Source organism: Phacochoerus africanus, chromosome 1, assembly GCF_016906955.1.
Source record: "Phacochoerus africanus isolate WHEZ1 chromosome 1, ROS_Pafr_v1, whole genome shotgun sequence".
In the NCBI taxonomy this organism is placed as follows: Eukaryota; Metazoa; Chordata; class Mammalia; order Artiodactyla; family Suidae; genus Phacochoerus; species Phacochoerus africanus.
The window spans coordinates 205,185,217-205,205,524 of NC_062544.1; positions in this window are offsets into that span (position 1 = coordinate 205,185,217).

The following is a 20,308-nucleotide window of genomic DNA, read 5'->3' on the forward strand; positions in this document are numbered from 1 at the left end:
TATTGCCTAACTCAGCAACCTTCACTTAGAAGACTCTCTAGTCCAGAGCTAAAGTGCACTTAAAACTCTGGATCTAGCACCCACCAATCCTGCTAGCTATCTCTGCACCCTTTTCTTTTAGAATGTAAAAAAAAATTAAATGTATTCCTCCATCGACCCAGCCACTCATCGGTTCAACTGATGGATATTGGTGTGCATATACACCATGCCTGGTTCTGTGATGAAGTTACAGAGAAAACACTGATGACAGTAGTAACAAGGAGAGTGACGGCACCAAAATGGAAACATAGGAGACCCCAAGTTCTATCCCCACACAGAGACCAACAATTAGACAGCTAGTCGTGAACAATAGCTCTGGGAGAGCTCTGGATTCCATTTAAGAAATCTTAGCAAAAAATGGAAGGATAAATACACAAGAAGAGAAGAAAATTAGTTTCATTTTGTCCGCATCATCCCATCCCTCTAAACTGGCACTTCTTAGAGAAAACTTCCTGCTAGAAAGAATTGCCCTTTCTAGGAAAGAAATAGTGGGGTGGCCAGCTTCTCCAGCCTTTTGGGGTATCATACATAGGATCTGCTTAGGTTGACTCCGAGAGGAAAAGCTGAGATGTATAGAGAAAGCCCAAAACAAAAAGAAAAGCAGGTAGCAGGAGCGACCACAGTTCACAGTGACCCACTCTACAGACAAACCCAGCAGCCTCTGCCACTGAGGAAGAACCAACAGCCAACACAGCTGCCACAGACCCCCTGCAGATCTCAAAAAGCTTTTGCTCTAGGTATGTGTATATGCTGATGCCAGCTGCCTGAGCCTCTCCCTGCTCCATTACCTTCCCCATCCCCTGAACCCTGGCTCCCACCAGAGCCTGGCTTAGGCCTCTGAGACTGCAACAGTGCAGAACACCTACTTAGACCCCGTGGATGACCCCTACTGCTGTGCATACACTCAGAGCTAGCCCCTCCAGCTCACTTTTATGCTGCTAGGCTGACAGCCATCACTGCCTTCACCCAGTGTCCCCATCCCAGAGGGAGATTATACTGCCACTGGGAGAGCATGCTGAAAGCCAGGGCTCCCACAATACCTGTGGGCCCAGATCAGGCCCTGCCTCATGTTACCGGCCTGAAGCACTGTGCATAGTTCAGCTAGTTCCTCTAACTGTGTGCCTGTATACCCTCAGCCCAATCCCCATCATTGGCCTCCACTGAAGTTTACACACCAAGGGGAGGACTGTGCAGCCATGGGAAAACATGCTGATAGCTGGGGCTCCAGTAGCTGCCAGTGAGCTTACAGTTGTCCCTACCCCTTGCTGCCTGCTCCAGTTCCTACCATGTTGTGTGTGCCTGCAACTGGCCACTGCCATGACACAGGCACCTGCGGCAGAGTATGTGTACACTATCACCACTGCCAACTGGTTCGTCACTGCTAAACCTGGAGGCACCACTGAGACCCCAGAAGTCTTGCAACCACTGCAGACTCCCCGCAATCCTTGCCAAGGACATACAGTTGTTGATGCTGGGAATCCCAGTGGCTTGAGCTGAAGAGAGTATGCCCCCCCCCCACCCGCTACATATAGTGTTGCCATATGCTCCCATACTTGGCACCCTGTACCACTAGACCTGACATCACAGCAGCTCCAGTGCACCCTCAACCACAGGTGAAAGACTTCCCTTACCAAAGTCAGTCTACAAAGTCTGGAAGAGGCAACTGCTTCTTCAAATGCAGACACGTAAACGAGGCTACCAGAATCATGAAGAATCCATCAAAGGAATAAACCTATAGTAACCAGCTCCAAAGAAATGAAAATCCAGGAATTGTCTGATGAAGAATTCAAAATATTTTTTTTTCTGGAGTTCCCGTTGTGGCACAGTGGAAACGCATCTGACTAGGAACCATGAGGTTGCAGGTTTTATCCCTGGCCTCTCTCAGTGGGTTAAGGATCTGGCATTGCCATGAGCTGTAGTGTAGGTCACAGTCGAGGCTCAGATCTGGTGTTGCTGTGGCTGTGGAATAGTCCGGCAGCTACAGCTCTGATTCAACCCCTAGATCATATGCTGTATGTGCGGCCCTAAGAAGACAAAAAGACAAAAACAACAACAAATTTTTTTTTCTAAAGATGCTTAGAGAGCCAAAAGAGAACACAGATTAAAATTTTAATGATAACAGGAAACCAATACAATAATAAAAAGATAGAAAACATAAAAAAAAGACTCAAATTTTGGAGTTGAATACAATAAGTGAACTGCAGGATTCAAGAGAGAGTTTCCAAAGCAGCTTGACCAAGCAGAAGGCAGAATAAGTGAATAAAGACAGACTAACTGAAATTATCCAATCACAGAGGCAAAAAGACAAAAGAATGACAAGAGCCTATGGGACTTATGGTACACCTTCAAGAGATATAATGTACAATGAGTGGAGTCCCAGAAGAAGAGAGGGAAAAAGGACTAGAAACCTTATTTGCAGAAATAAGGTCTGTGAACTTCCCAAGCCTGGGGGGAGAACTGCACATCCAAGTTCATGAAGCTAATAGGTCACCCCAAATTTCAATCCAAAGAGCACTTCTTCAAGACCCATTGTAACAAAACTGTCTAAAATCAAATACAAAGAAATAATCTTTTTAAAGAATAAGAGAAAAAAATTTTCCTCAGTAGAGATCTTGTGGGTTGGGAGAGAATGGGATAATATAATTCGAAGTGTTGATAGAAAGAAACTTCCAAGAATAATTTACCCAGCAAAACTGTTTCAGAAATAAAGGCAAGATAATGACTTTCCTTAATAAACAAAAAGTTGAAGGAATTCATCACCACTAAACCTACTTTATAAGAAATGCTTAAAGAAGTCCTTCAAGCTGAAATGAAAGGATGCTAATTAGTAACATGAAAATGTGAAAGCATACAACACACTGGTGTAAAGATAAACTTACACTCAGATTACAAATACTCTAATACTGTAATATGGTGGTATGTTAATTATATAACTCTAGTATGAGGGTTAAAGGACAAAAGTTTTTAAAATAGCCATAGCTTATAGCTACAACAATTTGTTAATGGATATACAATATAAAAAGATATTAAATAGTGCTACCAAAAACAGAAAGAGAGAGTAAAAGGGTAGACTGGGGATTCAGAGACAAGATGTCAGAGTTGAAGATTCCAGCTCACCTCTTCTCACAAAAACACCAAAATTACAACTACCTGCTGAACAATTGTCAACAAAAAAGAGGAAACTACCAAAAAAGATATCCTACACCCAAATACTAGGAAGAAGCCACATTGAGATGGTAGGAGTGGTGCATTCATGATATAAACAATCCCATACCCGCTGGGTGATTGACCCACAGTCTGGGAAATAACTATATTGCAGAGACTCTCCCACAAGGGTGAGAGTTCTGAACCCCACATCAGGTTCCCATCCTGGGGGTCTTGCATTGGGAGGAGTCCCAGAGCATTTGGTGTTACAGGCCAGCAGGGCTACTGCACAGGAACTCCACAGGACTGGGGGAAACTGAGACTCTACTCTTGGAGAGTGTACACAGGGTTTTGTGTGCACTGGGTCCTAGGGCGAAGCAGGGACTCCATAAGAATCTGGGTCAGACCTACCTGTGGATTTTAGAGGGTCTCCTGGGAAAGCAGGAAGCAGGTGTGGCTCACTGTGGGGGCAGAATTAGTGGTGGAAGTCATGGGAATAATCATTGGTGTGCTCCCCTGGAATCTGCCATTTTGGAAAACTCTGGCCCTACCCATCAAGGCTGAGAATCCCCAGGCCAAAAAAACAAACAGGGTGGGAGTACAGCCCCACCCGTCAGCAAACAGGCTGCCTAAAGTCCTTTTAGGCACACAGCCACCTCTAACCACACCCAGAGACAAAGCCTCACCCACCAGAGGGATAACACTCAGCTCCACCTACCAGTGGGCAGACATCAGTTCTCCCACCAGGAAGCCTGCCAAAAGCCCCTGAATCAATTTCACTCACAAGGGGGCAGATGCCAGAAACAAGAGAGGCTATAAGCCTACAGCCTGCAAAAAATAGCCCACACAAAAATTTATACAAAATGAAAATGACCCAGATGAAGGAACAAGATAAGACCTTAGAAAAACAGCTGTGTGAACTGGAGATAATCAACCTCCATGAAAATGACTTGAGAGTAATGATAATAAAAATGATCCAAAATCTCCCAAAAAAAGAAAAAAAAAAACTGGACACAAAGATCGATAACTTACAAGAAACACTGAACCAAGAAATATAAGATTTAAAGATTAAACAAGCAGAGATGCAAAATATGATAATTGAAATAAAAAATTCACTAGAAGGAACCAGTGGCAGAATACAGGAGGCCTAAGAATGAATAAGCAAGGTAGAAGACAAACTGGTGGAAATCACTGACGTGGAACAGAATAAAGAAAAAAGAATGAAAAGAAATGAGCATAGTCTAAGAGAACTCTGGGACAAATTTAAATGCACCAACATTCACATTATAGGGGTGCTAGAAGGAGAAGAAAGAAAGGGCTGGAGAAAATATTTGAAGAGTAAGTAGCTGAACTCTTTCCTAATATGGGAAAGCAATCACTCGCTCAAATCCTAGAAGCACAACGAATACCATATAAAATAAAGCCAAGAAGGAACAACCCCACAACATATATTTATCAAACTGACAAAAAATTAAAGACAGAGAAAATACTGAAAGCAGCTAAGGAAAAACAAAATATAACAGATAAGGGAACCCTGATAAGATTATCATCTGCTTTTTCAGCAGAAACTCTGCAGGCCAGAAGGAAATAGCACACCATACTTAAAGTGATAAAAGGAAAAAACCTACAATCAAGAATACTCTACCCAGCAAGGCTGTCATTCACATTTGAAGGAGAAATCAAAAGCTTTATAGATGAGCAAATGCTAAGAGAATTAAGCACCACTAAACCAGCTTTACAGAAAATACTAAAGGCACTTTTCTAGGGGAAAAAGAAAAGGTCATAACTAAATATAATAAAATTACAAAAGAGAAGACTCACCAGTAAAGGCAAACATATAGCAAAGGGAGGAAATCACTCATATGTGAATATGATACCAAACCAGCAATTGCGAAAAGAGGAGAGTACAAATGCAGGATACTGGAGACACATTTGCAATTAAGAGACCAGCAACTTAAAACAATCTTGTATACATACAGACTCCTATATCAAAACCTCATGGTAATGCCAAACCAAAAATCTACAATAGGTACACACATGAAAAAGCAATCCAAACACAACAATAAAGACAGTCATCCACAAGAGAACAAACAAGAGAAGAAGGGAAGAAAAAAGACCAACAAAAACAATTCCAAAACAATTAACAAAATGGCAATAAGAGGATACACAATCAGTAATTACCTTAAATGTCAATGGACTAAATGCTCCAAGCAAAAGACACAGACTGGATGAATGGGTACAAAAAACAAGACCAATATATGCTATCTAAAAGAGACCAACTTCCATTCTAGGGACCCATACAAACTGAAAGTAAGAGGATGGAAGAAGATATTCCATCCAAACATAAATTAAAAGGAAGCTGTAGTAGCAATACTCATATCAGACAAAATAGACTCTAAAATAAAGATGGTTATAAGAGACAAAGAAGGACATTAAATAATCATCAAAGAATCAATCCAAGAAGGAGATATAACAATTGTAAATATATATACAACCAACACAGGAACACCTCAATATATAAAGGTAACTGCTAACAGACTTAAAAGGAAAAATCAACAATAACACAATAATAGTGTGGAACTTTAACATCCTACTTACAGCAATGGACAAATAATCCAGAAAATCAACAAGGAAATCCAACCTTACATGATGCATTAGGCCAGATGGATTTAATAGATACTTATAGGACATTCCATCCAAAAGCAGCAGAATGCACACTCTTCTCAAGTGCACACAAAATATTCTCTAGGATGTGTCACATTCTGGGCCACAAATCAAGCCTCTGTAAATTTAAGAAAACTGAAATCATACCAAGCATTTTTTCTTATCACAGTACTATATGACTGGAAATCAACAATAAGGAAAAAAACTAAAAAAAGACAAAAACTTGGAGACTTGGAGTTCCTGTTGTGACACAGCAGAAACGAATCTGACTAGGAACCATGAGGTTGCGGGTTCAATCCCTGGCCTTACTTGGTGGGTTAAAGATCTGGCACTGCTGTGAGCTGTGGTGTAGGTTGCAGACACAGCTTGGATCTGGCATTGCTGTGGTTATGGCGTAGGCTGGTGGCAACAGCTCTGATTAGACCCCTAGCCTGGGAACCTCCATATGCCACGGGTGTGGCCCTAGAAAAGATAAAAAGACAACAAAACAAAACAAAACGAAAAATTTGGAGACTAAACAATATGCTACTAAACCACCAATGGATAACTAAAGAAACCAAAGAGGAAATTTAAAAATTGCTAGAGACAAGTGACAATGAAGATCCAAAACCTATGGGATGCAGCAAAAGCAGTTCTAAGAAGCAAGTTTATAGCAATACAAGCCTACTTCAGGAACATGAAAAATCTCAGATAAACAACCTAACTTTACATCAAAAACAACTAGAGAAAGAAAAACAAAACAACCCCCCCAAGTTAGTAGAAGAAGAAAATCATAAAGATCAGAGCAGAAATGAATGAAATAGAAATGAAGAAAACAATTGAAATGATCAATGAAACCAAAAGCTGGTTCTTTGAAAAGATCAACAAAATTGATAAACCCTTAGCCAGACTCATCACGGAAAAAAGAGGACTCAAATCAATAAAATTGTAAATGAAAAAGAAGTTATAACAGACTTCACAGAAATACAAAGGATCGTAAGAGACTATGACAAGAAATTATATACCAATAAAATGGACAACCTAAAAGAAATGGACAAATTCTTAGAAAGGTACAATCTTCCAAGACTAAACCAGGAAGAACTAGAAAAGATAAATGGACCAATCACAAGTACTGAAATTGATATTGTGATTAAAAAACTTCCAAAAACCAAAAGTCCAGGATCTGTTGGCCTCACAGGTGGATTCTATTAAACATTTAGAGAAGAGTTAACACCTATTGTTCAACCTCTTCCAAAAAATTGCAGAGGATAGAACCCTCCCAAACTCATCCTATGAGGACACCATCACCCTGATACTAAAACCAGACAAAAACACCACAAAAAAAAAAAAAAAGAAAATTACAGGCCAATATCACTGATAAACACAGATGCAAAAGTTTTCAACAAAATATTAACAAACAGAATCTAGCAACACATTAAAAGGATCATACACAATAATCAAGTAGGATTTACCCCAGGGGTGCCAGGGTTTTTCAATATCCACAAATCAATCAGTCTGATATACCACATAAACACACTGAGGAATAAAAAACACGATCATCTCAGTATTTGCAGAAAAAGGTTTTGACAAAATCCAACACCCATTTCTGATAAAAAAAAAAACCTCCAGAAAGTGGGCATAAAGGGAACCTACCTGAACATAATAAAGGTATCATGACAATATGACAAACCCACAGCTAACATCATTGTCAACAGTGAAAGCTGAAATAATTCCTGCTAAAATCAGAATAATACAAGAATGTAGGAAGTCCTAGCCACAGCAATCAGAGAAGAAAAAGAAATGGTAGTAATCCAAATTATAAAGAAAGTAAAAATATCATTGTTTGCAGATAACATGATACTATACATAGAAAATCCTAAAGATGCTACCAGAAAGCTGTTAGAACTCATCAGTGAATTCAGTAAAGTTTCAGGATACAAAAATTAACACACAGAAACTGATTGCATTTCTATATACTAACAATGAAAGATCAGAAAGAGAAATTAGGGAAACAATCCCATGTACCATCACATCAAAAATAAAATACATAGGAATAAACCTATCTAAAGAGACAAAAGCCTTAAACTCTGAAAACTATAAGATGCTGATGAAATAAATCAAAGATTACAAAAACAGATGGAAAGATATACCATGCTCTTGGATTGGAAGAATAAATATTATTAAAATGACTATATATACCCAAGGTAATCTAAAGATTCAATGCAATCTCTTTCAGATTACTGATGGCATTTTTCACAGAACTAGAACAACAAATTTTAAAATTTGTATGAAAACCCAAAAAACTGCAAATAGCTAAGTCATCCTGAGAAAGAAAAATGGAGCTGGGGCAATCAGGCTCCCTGACTTCAGATTATATTGCAAAGTTAAAGTCATCAAAACAGCATGGTACTGGCACAAAAGCAGAACTATAGGTAGATCAAACAGGATAGAAAGCCCAGAAATAAACCTATGCACCTAAGGTCAATTAATCTATGACAAAGGAGGCAAGAATATATAATGGAGAAAAGACAATCTCTTCAATAAGTGGTGCTGGGAAAACTGGACAGCTACATGTAAAATAATGAAATTAGAACACTCTCTAACACTATACACAAAAATAAACTCAAAATGGATTAGAGATCTAGATATAAGACCAGATACTATAAAACTCTTAGAGGAAAACATAGGCCAAACACTCTCTGACATAAACTGTAGCAATATCTTCTCAGATCTACTTCCTAGAGAAATAAAAAGAAAAATAAACAAATAGGACCTAATTAAACTTAAAAGTTTTTGCATGGAAAAGGAAACCATAAACAAAATGAAAAGTTGACCCACAGAATGGGAGAAAATATTTGCAAATGAAGCCACTGATAAGAGACAAGGAATTAATCTCCAAATATATAAACACCTCCTGCAGCTCGAGATAAAAAAAAATAAAAAAAAAGGGGGAGAAGATCTAAACAGACATTTCTCCAAAGAAGACATACAGATGGTGGAAAAAAAAAAAACCATGAAAAGATGCTCAACACTGCTAATTATTAGAGAAATGCAGATGAAAACTACCATGAAGTGTACCTTACATCTGCCAAAATTGCCATCATCAAAAAGTCTACAAAAAATAAATACCAGAGAGGGTGCAGAGAAAAGGGAGCCCTCTTACAATGTTGGTGGGAATGTAAATTGGTACAATCACCGTGGAAAACAGTATAGAAGTCCCTCAAAAAAAGCTAAAAACAGAACTATCACATGATCCAGCAATCCCACTGCTGGGCATCTATCCAGAGAAAGCCACAATTTGAAAAGATACATTTACCCCAATGTTCACTGCAGTATTATTTGCAGTAGCCAAGTCATGGAAACAACTTAAATGTCCACTGACAGCAGCAGAATGGATGAAGAAGATGTGGAACCCATATACAACGGAATATTACTCAGCCATAAATAGAACTAAATAATGCCATTTGCAGCAACATGGATGGACCTAGAGTTTAATCATACTAAGCGAAGTCAGCAAAAGACAGACATCATATGATATCACTTATATGAGGAATCTAAAAAATGGGTACAAATGAACTTATTTGCAGAACAAAATGGACTCACTATATGCTGCCTATAAGATAATCAATTGGAAAAGGATAGTCTCTTCAAAAAAATTATGCTGAGAAAACTATTCTGTTCATGCAGATGAATAAAACTGGACCCCTGTCTTACACCGCTCACAAAAATTAACTTGAAATGGATGACAGATTTAAACAGAAGAACTGAAATCATAAAACTCTGAGAAGAAAACATATAGAAAAAGCTCCTTGACACTGGTCTTAGCAAAAACTTTTTGGATCTGACACCAAAAGCACAAACAACAAAAGCAAAACTTGGAGTTCCCTGGTGGTGGAGCAGGTTAAGGATCTGGCATTGAAGCTCTGGTCACTGATGTAGCATGGGTTTGATCCCTGGCCTGGTTATTTCCTCATGCCAATGAGTACAGCAGAAAAAAAAAGCAAAACTTAGTAAGTAGGACTACATAAAACTAAAAAGCTTCTGCAGAGCGAAAGAAACAATGAACAAAATGAAAAGGAAACCATGGAATGGTGAAAAATACTTGCAAATCATATCTCTGGCAAGGGGTTAATATTCTCAAATATATTAAGGACTCATAAAATTTAATAATAAAAACCAAACAATCTGATTAAAAAATGGGCAGAGAATGAAAAAACTGAATCAACATCTTCCCAATAAAAACGTACAAATTGCCAACAGGTACATGAAAAGGTGCTTAGAATCACTAATCATCAGGGAAATGCAAATCAAAGCCACAATGAGACATCACCTCACACCTGTTAGAATGGCTATGGTCAAAGAGATGAGACAACGAGTTTTGGTAAAGACATAGAGAAAGGGAAATTTTGTACACTCTTGGTAGGAATGTAAATTGGTATGGCCATTTTGGAAACTGTATGGAGGTTCCTTAAAAAACTAAAAATATAACTACCATTGATCCAAAAATTTCACTTCTGGGAATAAAAAATAATGGAAACAGGATCTTAAAAAGACACTTGCACCCTTGTGTTCATTGCATCTTATTTATAAAAGCCAAGACATGGAAACAACCCAAGTATTCATCAACAGATGAATGGTTAAAAATGTAACATAAATATATATGTAACATATAAATACACATACACAGGGATCTTATTCGTCTATGAGAAAGAAGAAAACCTTGTTATTTGTGACCATCATGGATGAAATTTGAGGGCATTATTCTAAGCGAAATAAGTCAGAGAAAGGAAGATACTGTATGGTATCAATTATATATGGAACCTAAAAATATCAAATTCATAGAACAGAGTAGAGTGGTGGTTACCAGGGGTGGGGGGTGGGGGTGGGAGAAATGGGGAGGTATTCGTCAAAGGATAAAAACTTGCAGTTACAAAAATATACTCTGGGGATCTAATGCATAGTATGTTATTATAGTTGATAATACTATATTGTACACTTGAAGGTTGCTAAGAGAGTAGATCTTAAATGTTCTCATTACAAAAAATAAATGATAATTATGTGATATACTGGAGGTTTTAGCTAAAGCTATGGTGGTAATCATTTTGCAACATATAAGTGTATCAAATCAACACGTTGTACATCTTAAATTTACACAATGTTATATATCAGTTATATCTCAATAAAGCCAAAGAAAAACCCCATAATGACAAAGTCCTGCATAACATTTGTCACATACCAGGAACACATCCACGCACTTCACATTTTTACTGTTAATGCTTACAACAACTTTATGAGAAAGTACTATTATTATTCCCATTGTACAAATAGGGAAATAAAATTAGTAAGACAAGATCTCCCCTTTCAGAGGTATTTACAGAGTAGTTAAGAAGTTAAAACTATATGTTCAGAAAAGAGTGAAGTTAATTAACATTGTTTGACCTAAACATTAACACATGCTTGCAAAAGTAATGACATAGATAGTTCCAAATAGGACAAGGGGGTGTCTAGGTCACTTAGGTTCTCCTCACTGAATTAAGGCGGATGGTAGTGATTAAGGAAGTGCCCTCTAAGGAATCAGTAAGGAATGGATGCAAGACAGGCAAGAGTGAGGAGTCAGCAAAGGGGCACTTTCAGGTGAAGTTCTAGCTTCAGTCTGATCCCACTGAGGTTTCTGGAGTGTAGATTGCACCTTAAAGTTTGTCTTATCTAGAAGCAAAAACTGACCACTTGGGGTCAGCCTTCTGCTAATGAGGTTCCCTGTGGTTGGGAGAATGTTCAAGCTTCAGACACTCTAGGTCTGACCCAAGTGCAAAAGCAGTGGAACAGATGAGGCAGCTGCATTGCCTAAGATCAATCTCTGGAGGTCTAGGGTTTAAGCTATTTGCAGCAAAGCATGCAGAAGCTGGGGGATGGGTGCACAGAACTGCACAGGCCATCTGAGAGGATCTGGAGGGTGTACTCACAGTATCTGCTAGAGCCCACCTCTCGCACCTCACAAAAGAGCTTGGTTCTGTCATTAAATCCATTCCATCCCATCACAGCTTCCCTCAAATTTTGTTGGTTAAAGTTTCTGGGGTAAAATTTACAAGAGGAATATGAATGAGGTAAGCTGCAGCCCTCACTACTGCAGTTGGACCTGAGGTTGTAACTAATATTTGTTGTTTTCCTCCTCTACCACCCTTTCTAGATACCCTGTTGCAGTTGGCTACCACTTCTGCTAGTCTAGGTAACTAGCCTGGTGAAGTGACCCAGACCTTCAACCCCGGGGGTTTGAGCCCCTGGTTACCATGCCTTCATCAGGCCATGGCTCCGTAGCTACCCATTAGACACAATAATGCCATGAGAACACTGAGGAATGTCCCTGTGAATCTCCTGAGCACCAAATATACTGCTCCCCACCTTTATTATATAGCACAATTCCGCCACCTTATGATGACCAGAACCAATTTCCCCAATTGTATGGTAACTTATTTCATCTCTCTTGGTCTACCAACACTAACTAGGTAGTGGCCATGGCTTTAGGTTTAATAGGATTCTTATGTGTCCACTGGTGGAAGCACATCTCCCTGAGATTCCGGACTTTTAGATCCACAGAACCTAGGTGTGCAGGGATAAGAAGGACAAATTTTTCAAGTGGGAGTGATGGTAAGTGGCGCCACTTCTTACTTCTACCAGTTGATTGCCAGATTCATATGCCCTACCTGCTGATTACACAGGACCCTACCCTAGTAGAGTATCACCTTCAAGATAGCATCTCAGCTGTGTCTTCAAGAGGCTGGTTCAACATTCTGTTAAACCAGCAGTGCTGGGTGATGCAGTGTGTGGTAGGTCCAGTGGCTCCCTCCGTCTTGTACCTATGGCCACATGTGCAAGGCACTGTTATGCAGTATTTCATACAGGTAATCAGATGTTTTGAAAGCTCCTGGATAGTGATATGGCCCCTGTGAGCAGGAAAGGCAAATCATTCCTGGAATACTCATCAATCCCAATCAGAAGAAAATGCTTCCCTTTACAGAGTGGACAGGGTCCAATGTAATCAACTTCCCACCAAGTGACTGGTAACTCATTTCATGTTCAACTTGAGAGCTGATGCTATGTACTGGTGTGTGTTCTACTTGAGAGTGTTGGTATCTGTTTCTGACAGGTCAGACATTCAGTAATGCCACCAGTTAGCTCTTTTGTGAGAGGGAGGCCATGGGCCAATAACCAGTGTCTTCATCTCTGTTATCATGGTTGCTTTGTTCATGGGCACAAACCCTGGGATGGCCAAGGTAGAGGCAAGCTGACATCCACTGGAAGAGTCACTCTGCTGAGCTGGTTTCTTGATGACTCTTTTGTGTGGATGCTCGCTGATAAGCCTCAAACATGTGACACAAAGATGCTTACATTTTGAGCCTACTCTCAGAAGTTCATTTACATGTTTCATCTCCAGACTGAATTATTCTCAATTTTCTAATCTTTCTCTTTCTAGGTCCCTAACCAATAAGCCAAACCATTTATGGCTGACCATGAGTTCCTCCCTTCCTCTCTCCTTTCCCCACCCCTCTCCCTCTCATATATTTATAAATAATCTCCTTACCACAGGCCACTTCTTTCTCTACACAAGGTAGATAACCAGATGCAATGTCCAAAATCAGTCCACTTGGAGAATTTTCTGCCACCATCTTTCAGGGCCACCCTTGAGTGTAGACATGGTTGATTTTAGGCTTAAACCAATAACCCATGAATCAGGTCTGGTTATTTTCCTTCTCTGTCAGCTGATCAAAGGAAAGTTCCCCATGAGGCCACAGTTGTTAGCAGAGAAGTAATGGTGTATTGGTGATGAGTGTGAACTGGGCTGCCAGTTCATGTAGATCACTTGTGCCCTCTGGACCAGAACCAGCTGTGTCCAGAATAAAGTACTCTATCACATGATGGCTTGCTGCTGGACCTGCCCCAGAGTTACTTGATTTCCTACAATCAGATGTTCATTACTATCAGAGCTCAGTATCATGCCAGGAGCTATTCTTTGTTTTGTTCTGTCGAATAGTGTATAACTCTACACTGCAGATGGCATGGCCTTTCTTTCTTCACTGTAACAAGGACACTCAGTGATAATGACCAAATACCATCATAGTTATGATTTCCCTTGTATCTCTCAAATCCTGAAGATATTGACAAGTTAACACATTCCCTTCTACCTGTGTCCTGTCTCAGTTAACCATGAGTGAAAGATTTGATAACTGCAATGCGACAGCACGCCAGGGCCTATAAACACCAGTCATGGAGTCACTTCTGTCTTCCAGTGTATGATCCCACTCCAGTATCTCATCTTTAGAGTGCTTCCTAGGGCCATTTCTGACACTAACTGTCTTAAATTTGGTTTCTCCCAGAATCATATCCTGAATCAAGGATTCAGGACCTTGTGACTTTTTAAGGAAGAAACTAGTAAGGACGTGGGAGGAGCAGGATAGAGAAAGAGCAGGATAAGTGAGCAAGGCTGCACTTTCTGAGGAAGTGTCAGCTTCATCCGCAATTTGTAGAGACTTGTGGAGAGTAAGGGACTCCTCATTGTCTGTGTCACAGCCAAGGAGCTGTGCAGGAGGAGGAGAAGGTAGATGTAAAACACCCAGGCACTTACTGCTCTCAGGAAGGGGAGGCGGCCCCACTGCCTAGGATGGAAAGCATCTGAAGGTCACATGTGTTTGACTGTTAGCTGCAAAGCATGGAGAAAGTGGGAAATGAAGGCTTGGGCTGGTTAAGGGGATCTGGGCAGGGCACCCTTATGCCTGCCCCAAAGTGATACAGGAAGAACCACTCTGAGTTCAGAGAATCAAGAGATCATGCGGGAGATGGAATGCTCAGAGAAGGCTCCCTGGACAAGGTACAACTTCAGGTAGATTTACTGAGAGATGGTGGACATGAGACTTCAATTGTATTAACAAGGGCATCACAGTTACTTTCAGTGGGGCTGTCAGTAGTGAATGGACACAAAAGGGTCTGAAGGAAGGGGTCAGATGACCATGGTAGTTGTGGTTGAGATTTCTAACACTTTCTCTAGATTCTTTAGGCTGGAAGAAAAAACAAGAACAAAACCACAACCATCTCAAACATCCACCTTTTCTCACTAATCTCTCCTTCACATCTCTTTCAGGGCCTCTTCTAGGAACTATCTTTAGGCTGAGTACGTGCTGAGCACCTTGGCCTAATTCCCCTGCTCCCCATCCCACTCCCAGCCCCTTGTCTTTTCCATCCTCACTCTCCTCTATGCACTGGGTGCTGGTCACCCAGCTAAGGGTTTTGAAGTAAGACACTTCATCCTCTCTTGAGATGTATCTATATCAGTTTAACATCTATTATCCCCCTGCTTCCTCTGAGGGCTCAGCATTTGCTGCAAGTTTCAAATCACTGCTATCTAATAATATAAAACAAAATATGATGAGAAGCCATAAAAGTGTACTAGACAATGAATATGAGAGTTCAGAGACCAATTTTGTTCAAGCAAACAGGGAAGATCTTCAGAGGAATATGGGACTTGATCTGAGTCTTAGACTATGATAAGCTGTAGAGAAGGTGGAGGGGAATTGCCTCCTAAGTAGCCAAAGCATGTGTGAAGTACCTGGTGTGGAGGAAAGAGACAGGAGAAGGCTACATCAGTGCTTTTTAAGCTTGGTCCTCAGATCACCACATCAGTATCATAACAAAAGCACTCATTCTCCATGTATTTTCTCCCATCCCACCTCTCCATTCCTGATTTCCAGGCATTTATCATGGTATTCATTTCCATTTTTTTTTCTAAAAATCTGACTATATGGCTACTTTGAAGTTTTTCAGTTTTAGAAATTATTATTTGCCACATTGGAAAATGATAATTGAGTTATCTTACGATTCACCCCTCACCCCTACACACTTACCCTATACCCTACTCCTAATGTAGTCTTAATTGTATCATACTTGGTTAAATCAATATGCAATGATTACCTTTGGCTATATAAATGTTACTTGCAGCAGACCTATAGTTCATGGTTTCATGTCCCTTCTTTAAACCCTGCCCCTGACAAAGAGTTCATGATTACATTTTGCTTTGCTCAATGGGGTTTTGTTTTGGTAATATAACCAGTTTATTCCCCAATTGTGACAGGGCCGTAGAGCTCTTCTCAGCATATTTACTTATAAATATTAGATACTCTATTACTTTTATTTTTTGAAGCGGGATATGAGGAGCTAGCCCCCTGAGCTGGTCATCTCTAATCTTACAGTAAACAAGCGTCACAGAACTTCATTTTATCATCATCATCTCAGGAATTTCCCTCTGCCCCTCTCCTCTATTAATTCTGTTCCCTTTTCTCCCTACATATGCTTTACTGTTGGTTTCAACCTCCTTGTTTTTGTAAGATATACCTAAACAGTGGTTTCCAGAGAGAGGGGGCATGTAGAAGGAGAAAGGGAGGCAAGGAGTTGAGTGGGGAGGGCTCAGAGAAAACCTCCCTATAAGGAAACGTGCTGAGATCACTCTGGGGTCATGGGAGAATACATGTGCTTTTGGGAGCTCTTCAGTCATTCTGAATTGGGAAGGTGAGGGCCTTAAGATAATCTTTATATTGTTCCATACACACAACAGGCTTAGACCTTAAACATAGAAACATAAAACACAAGCATTAAAAAAAAGCTGTATTTTGCCACACTGACAGAAGAGGGCACCATTAAACTAAGAATCTGGTGAACCTTTGGCTATACAAATGTTACTTGCAAATCCACAAAAAGAAATGAAGAAAGTGGAATAAGTTTGGGGGTGGTGAGGGGAAAGAGGAAGAGAATAAAACATTTCAAGTGATGAAAATCCTCCGTCATTCCAAGGGATATTTTATATATATATAATATATATACTATATAACATATATAAAATACATATATATAAATGTATATACACACACAAAACCCCCAAACAACCATGAAGTGACAGAAAACTGCAACACAACATTTCAGACTGAACTAAATAAACTCACAAGTATTTGGACATATGAAAAATTATCTTCAATCAGAAATTAAAAACATCAATGGATTTAGAAAAAAAGATATTTTGAAAAGAGTTGCTTGAACTTAAGAAATAAATAAAACAAAAAGAAAAATTCTCTCAGAATTGAAAAATAAATTTTAAGAAAGTAACTGTATTTGTTTCCTAGGGCTGCCTTAACAAATTACCACCAACTGGGTGACTTAAAACAATAGAAATTGGTTCTCTCCCTGTTCTGGAGGCCAGAGCCTGTAATCAAGGTGTATACCTGGCAGCTTTCTTCAATATCCCGGCTCCACTCTGAGCTTTCGGCCTTTGCTGTTTGCCTGTGTTTCAGAGAGGCTGTCTCTCCACCCTCCTACCCTTCACCTAGCGGTAGACTGCACTGCTCCTTACTCACACCAGGGCTCCGTGGCCCGGCTGGGGCAGGATGATTCTCTCCTGCCTTGCCCCACCTCAGTCTTAGGTAGGCCCTACCTTATATCACTGGGTTTTGGGGGTGAGACCCTGCCTCTTCCAGCAGTAGGGGACTTCTAGTACTCTGAGCCCAGGATTATTTTCTCTTTCCCTTCCTCCCACCACAATCGGTTTTCCCGTCCTTACGTAGCCCAGCAGTTTAACTCTCTTGTTCTGAAAGGGGGAAGTTTCAAGGCAGCGCCATCTACCTTTCCTGCAGTCGTGACTGCTCCCTTCCTGCCGGCTTGTACTTCAAGGGATGCTTTCTCCTCTAGTCTCCTGCCCTGCCGGCCAGTCTTTTTTGTGAATAAATAGCTTGTGGGGGTCCACTGAGAAAAGCCTGCAAAAAGGTATAAACTTACTTCTGTGGCTCCTAAGGAGCCTTTTCTCTCAGCTTATCCTATATTCACATTCAGACTTTAGCAATTAGTTAAACATATTAGCTGGACTCTTCTTCTCTGCTTGTGATCTGGCTCCATCTTCTTCCTGTGCTTCGCTATGACTGAGTTAGTGTTGTGTCTTGTCTCTCTTTAAAGACTCCTATATTTCCTTAAAGTGAGGATAACCAGTCATTCTGTAACTTTAGTTATCTAGTGAGTTCAAGAATAGTTGCAATTCTGTACATTGTTCAGCTTTTTCTAATTGTTATAATGGAAGTGATTTTTTTTTTTTCAGATTTCTATATCCTAAGCCTATATTAGTTGGCCTGGCTAGAGGGTTATCAATTTTATTGATTTTTTTTAAATTGTGTTTTCATTTAGTTCCAAATATTTAAATTTTTTTCTTGTGATTTCTTTTTTGGTCCATGTGTTTTTTAGAAGTGTGTTGTTTAATCTTCACATATTTTGGGATATCTGCTAATTACTGATTTTTAGTTTACGTCCGTTGTAGTTTGATTTCTATTATTTCAAATTTGTTAAAGTATGTTCTGTAGTCCACAATATAGTCTATCTTGGTGAGTGTTCCATGTGAGCTTGAGAAGAATGTGTATTCTGCTGATGTTGAATGAAGTATGCTACAGAGATCCATTATATCTAGTTGATTAATGATGTTGTTGAATTCAACCATGTTCTTAAAGATTTTCTGCCTGATGGATCTATCCATTTCTGAAGAAGTGTTGAAGTCTCCATCTACAACAGTGGATTCATCTATTTCTCATCTGTCAGTTTTTGCCTTATATAGAGTTTCTTTGGCTACATGCACAGCATGTAGAAATTCCTGGGTCAGGGATTAAACCTGCCCTGTAGCAGTGACAACACTGGATCCTTAATTGCCAGGCCACCAGGAAACTCCACACTTTACATAGTGTGGTGCTCTGTTGTTAGGTACAGATGCATTAAGGATTGTTATGTCTTCTTGGAGAATTGGCTCCTTTATCCATATGTAATGCCCTTCTTTACTTCTGATAACTTTCTTTGCTTTGAAGTCCACTGTGTCTGAAATTAATATAGCTTCTCCTGCTTTCTTTTGATTGATGCTATATTTTTCTTTATCCATTTACTTTTACTCTATATGTGTATGCAAAGTGGGTATGCAAAGTGGGTTTCTTGTAGGAAACACATGGTTGAATTTTTCTTAGCCTGGCAACCTCTTTTAATTGCTGCATTTAGACATTCAGCATGATTATTAATATAGTTGGATTAATATCTACCAAAATTATCACTGTTTCCTATTTGCTGCCCTTCTCTTTGTTCCTATTTTTGTCTTCTGCTCTTTCCTGTTTTTTGCAGTTTTAATTGCGCATTCTATGTTAATACATTTTCTCTCTTTTCTTAGCATATCGGTTATCCTTTTTTTAAAAAATTTTTTAAGTGGTTGTCCCAGAGTTTGCAATATACATTTACATCTAATCCAAATTTACTTTTGAAGAGTATAACACTAAAGAGTACCTTATAATAACCAATTCCTCCCTCCTGTTGTTTGTATCATTCATTTCACTTATAGCTTGTATATGTGTGTGTATATATATAGAGATGATATATGAACATATACAATTGACTACTATTTTAAAAACTGTTCTGTGTAAGGTCAATTCAGAATAAGAAAAATGAAAGTTTTTTACTTCCACCTATTACTTCTTCAATGATCTTACTTTCTATATGTAGATCCAAGTTTTTAACCTATATTTTCCTTCTCTGTAAAGAACTGCCTTTAACATTTCTTACAGGGAAGGACTACTGGAAATAGATTCCATCATTTTTTGTTTCCCTGGCAAAGTCTTCTTTTTTACTTTTCAAGGATAATTACATTGAGTTAAAATTCTAGGGTGGTAGTTTTCTTAACACTTTAAATATTTCACTCTACTCTCGTGCTTGCACGGTTTCTGAGAAGTGGCATGTAATTCTTTATTCCTCTATAAATAAGGTGTTTTTTTCCTCTGGCTTCTTTTGGGATTTTTTTTTAATCTTTGATTTTCTACAGTTTGAAAATGACACACCAAGGTGTGGTAAATTTTGCATTTATCCTACGTGGGGGTATTACCCAGGCTTCTTGGATCTGTGGTTTGGTGCCTGGCATTAATTCTCAGTCATTATTATTTCATATTTTTTTCTATTCTCCTTCTGATATTCTCATTACATGTACAGCTTTTCTGGGTATCCCAAAGCCATTGTATATTCTGTTTTAGTTTTTTTTGTTTTTGTTTTTGTTTTTTTTAGTCTTTGTTCTCTGTGTTTTTCAGTTTTGCTTTCTTTTGATATATTCTCGAGCTCAGAGCTTCTTTCCTTAGTTGTCCAGTTTACTAATAAGCACATCAAAAGCATTCTTCATTTGTGTTAGTGTTTCTGATTGCTCTTTGTCACATTGTCCATCTCCTCTTGCACACTGTCTACTTTATCCATTAGATCCTTTAGTATATTATTCATAGTTGTTTTAAATTCCCTGGCTGATAGTTCCAACATTCCTGCTAAACTGGTTATGATGCTTTCTCTGTGCCTTCCAATTGTGTTTTTTTTTTTTTGATTTTGCTTTCAGTATGCTTTGTAATTTTTCCCTGATAGCTGATGTGATATACTGGTTAAAAGTATCTGCTGT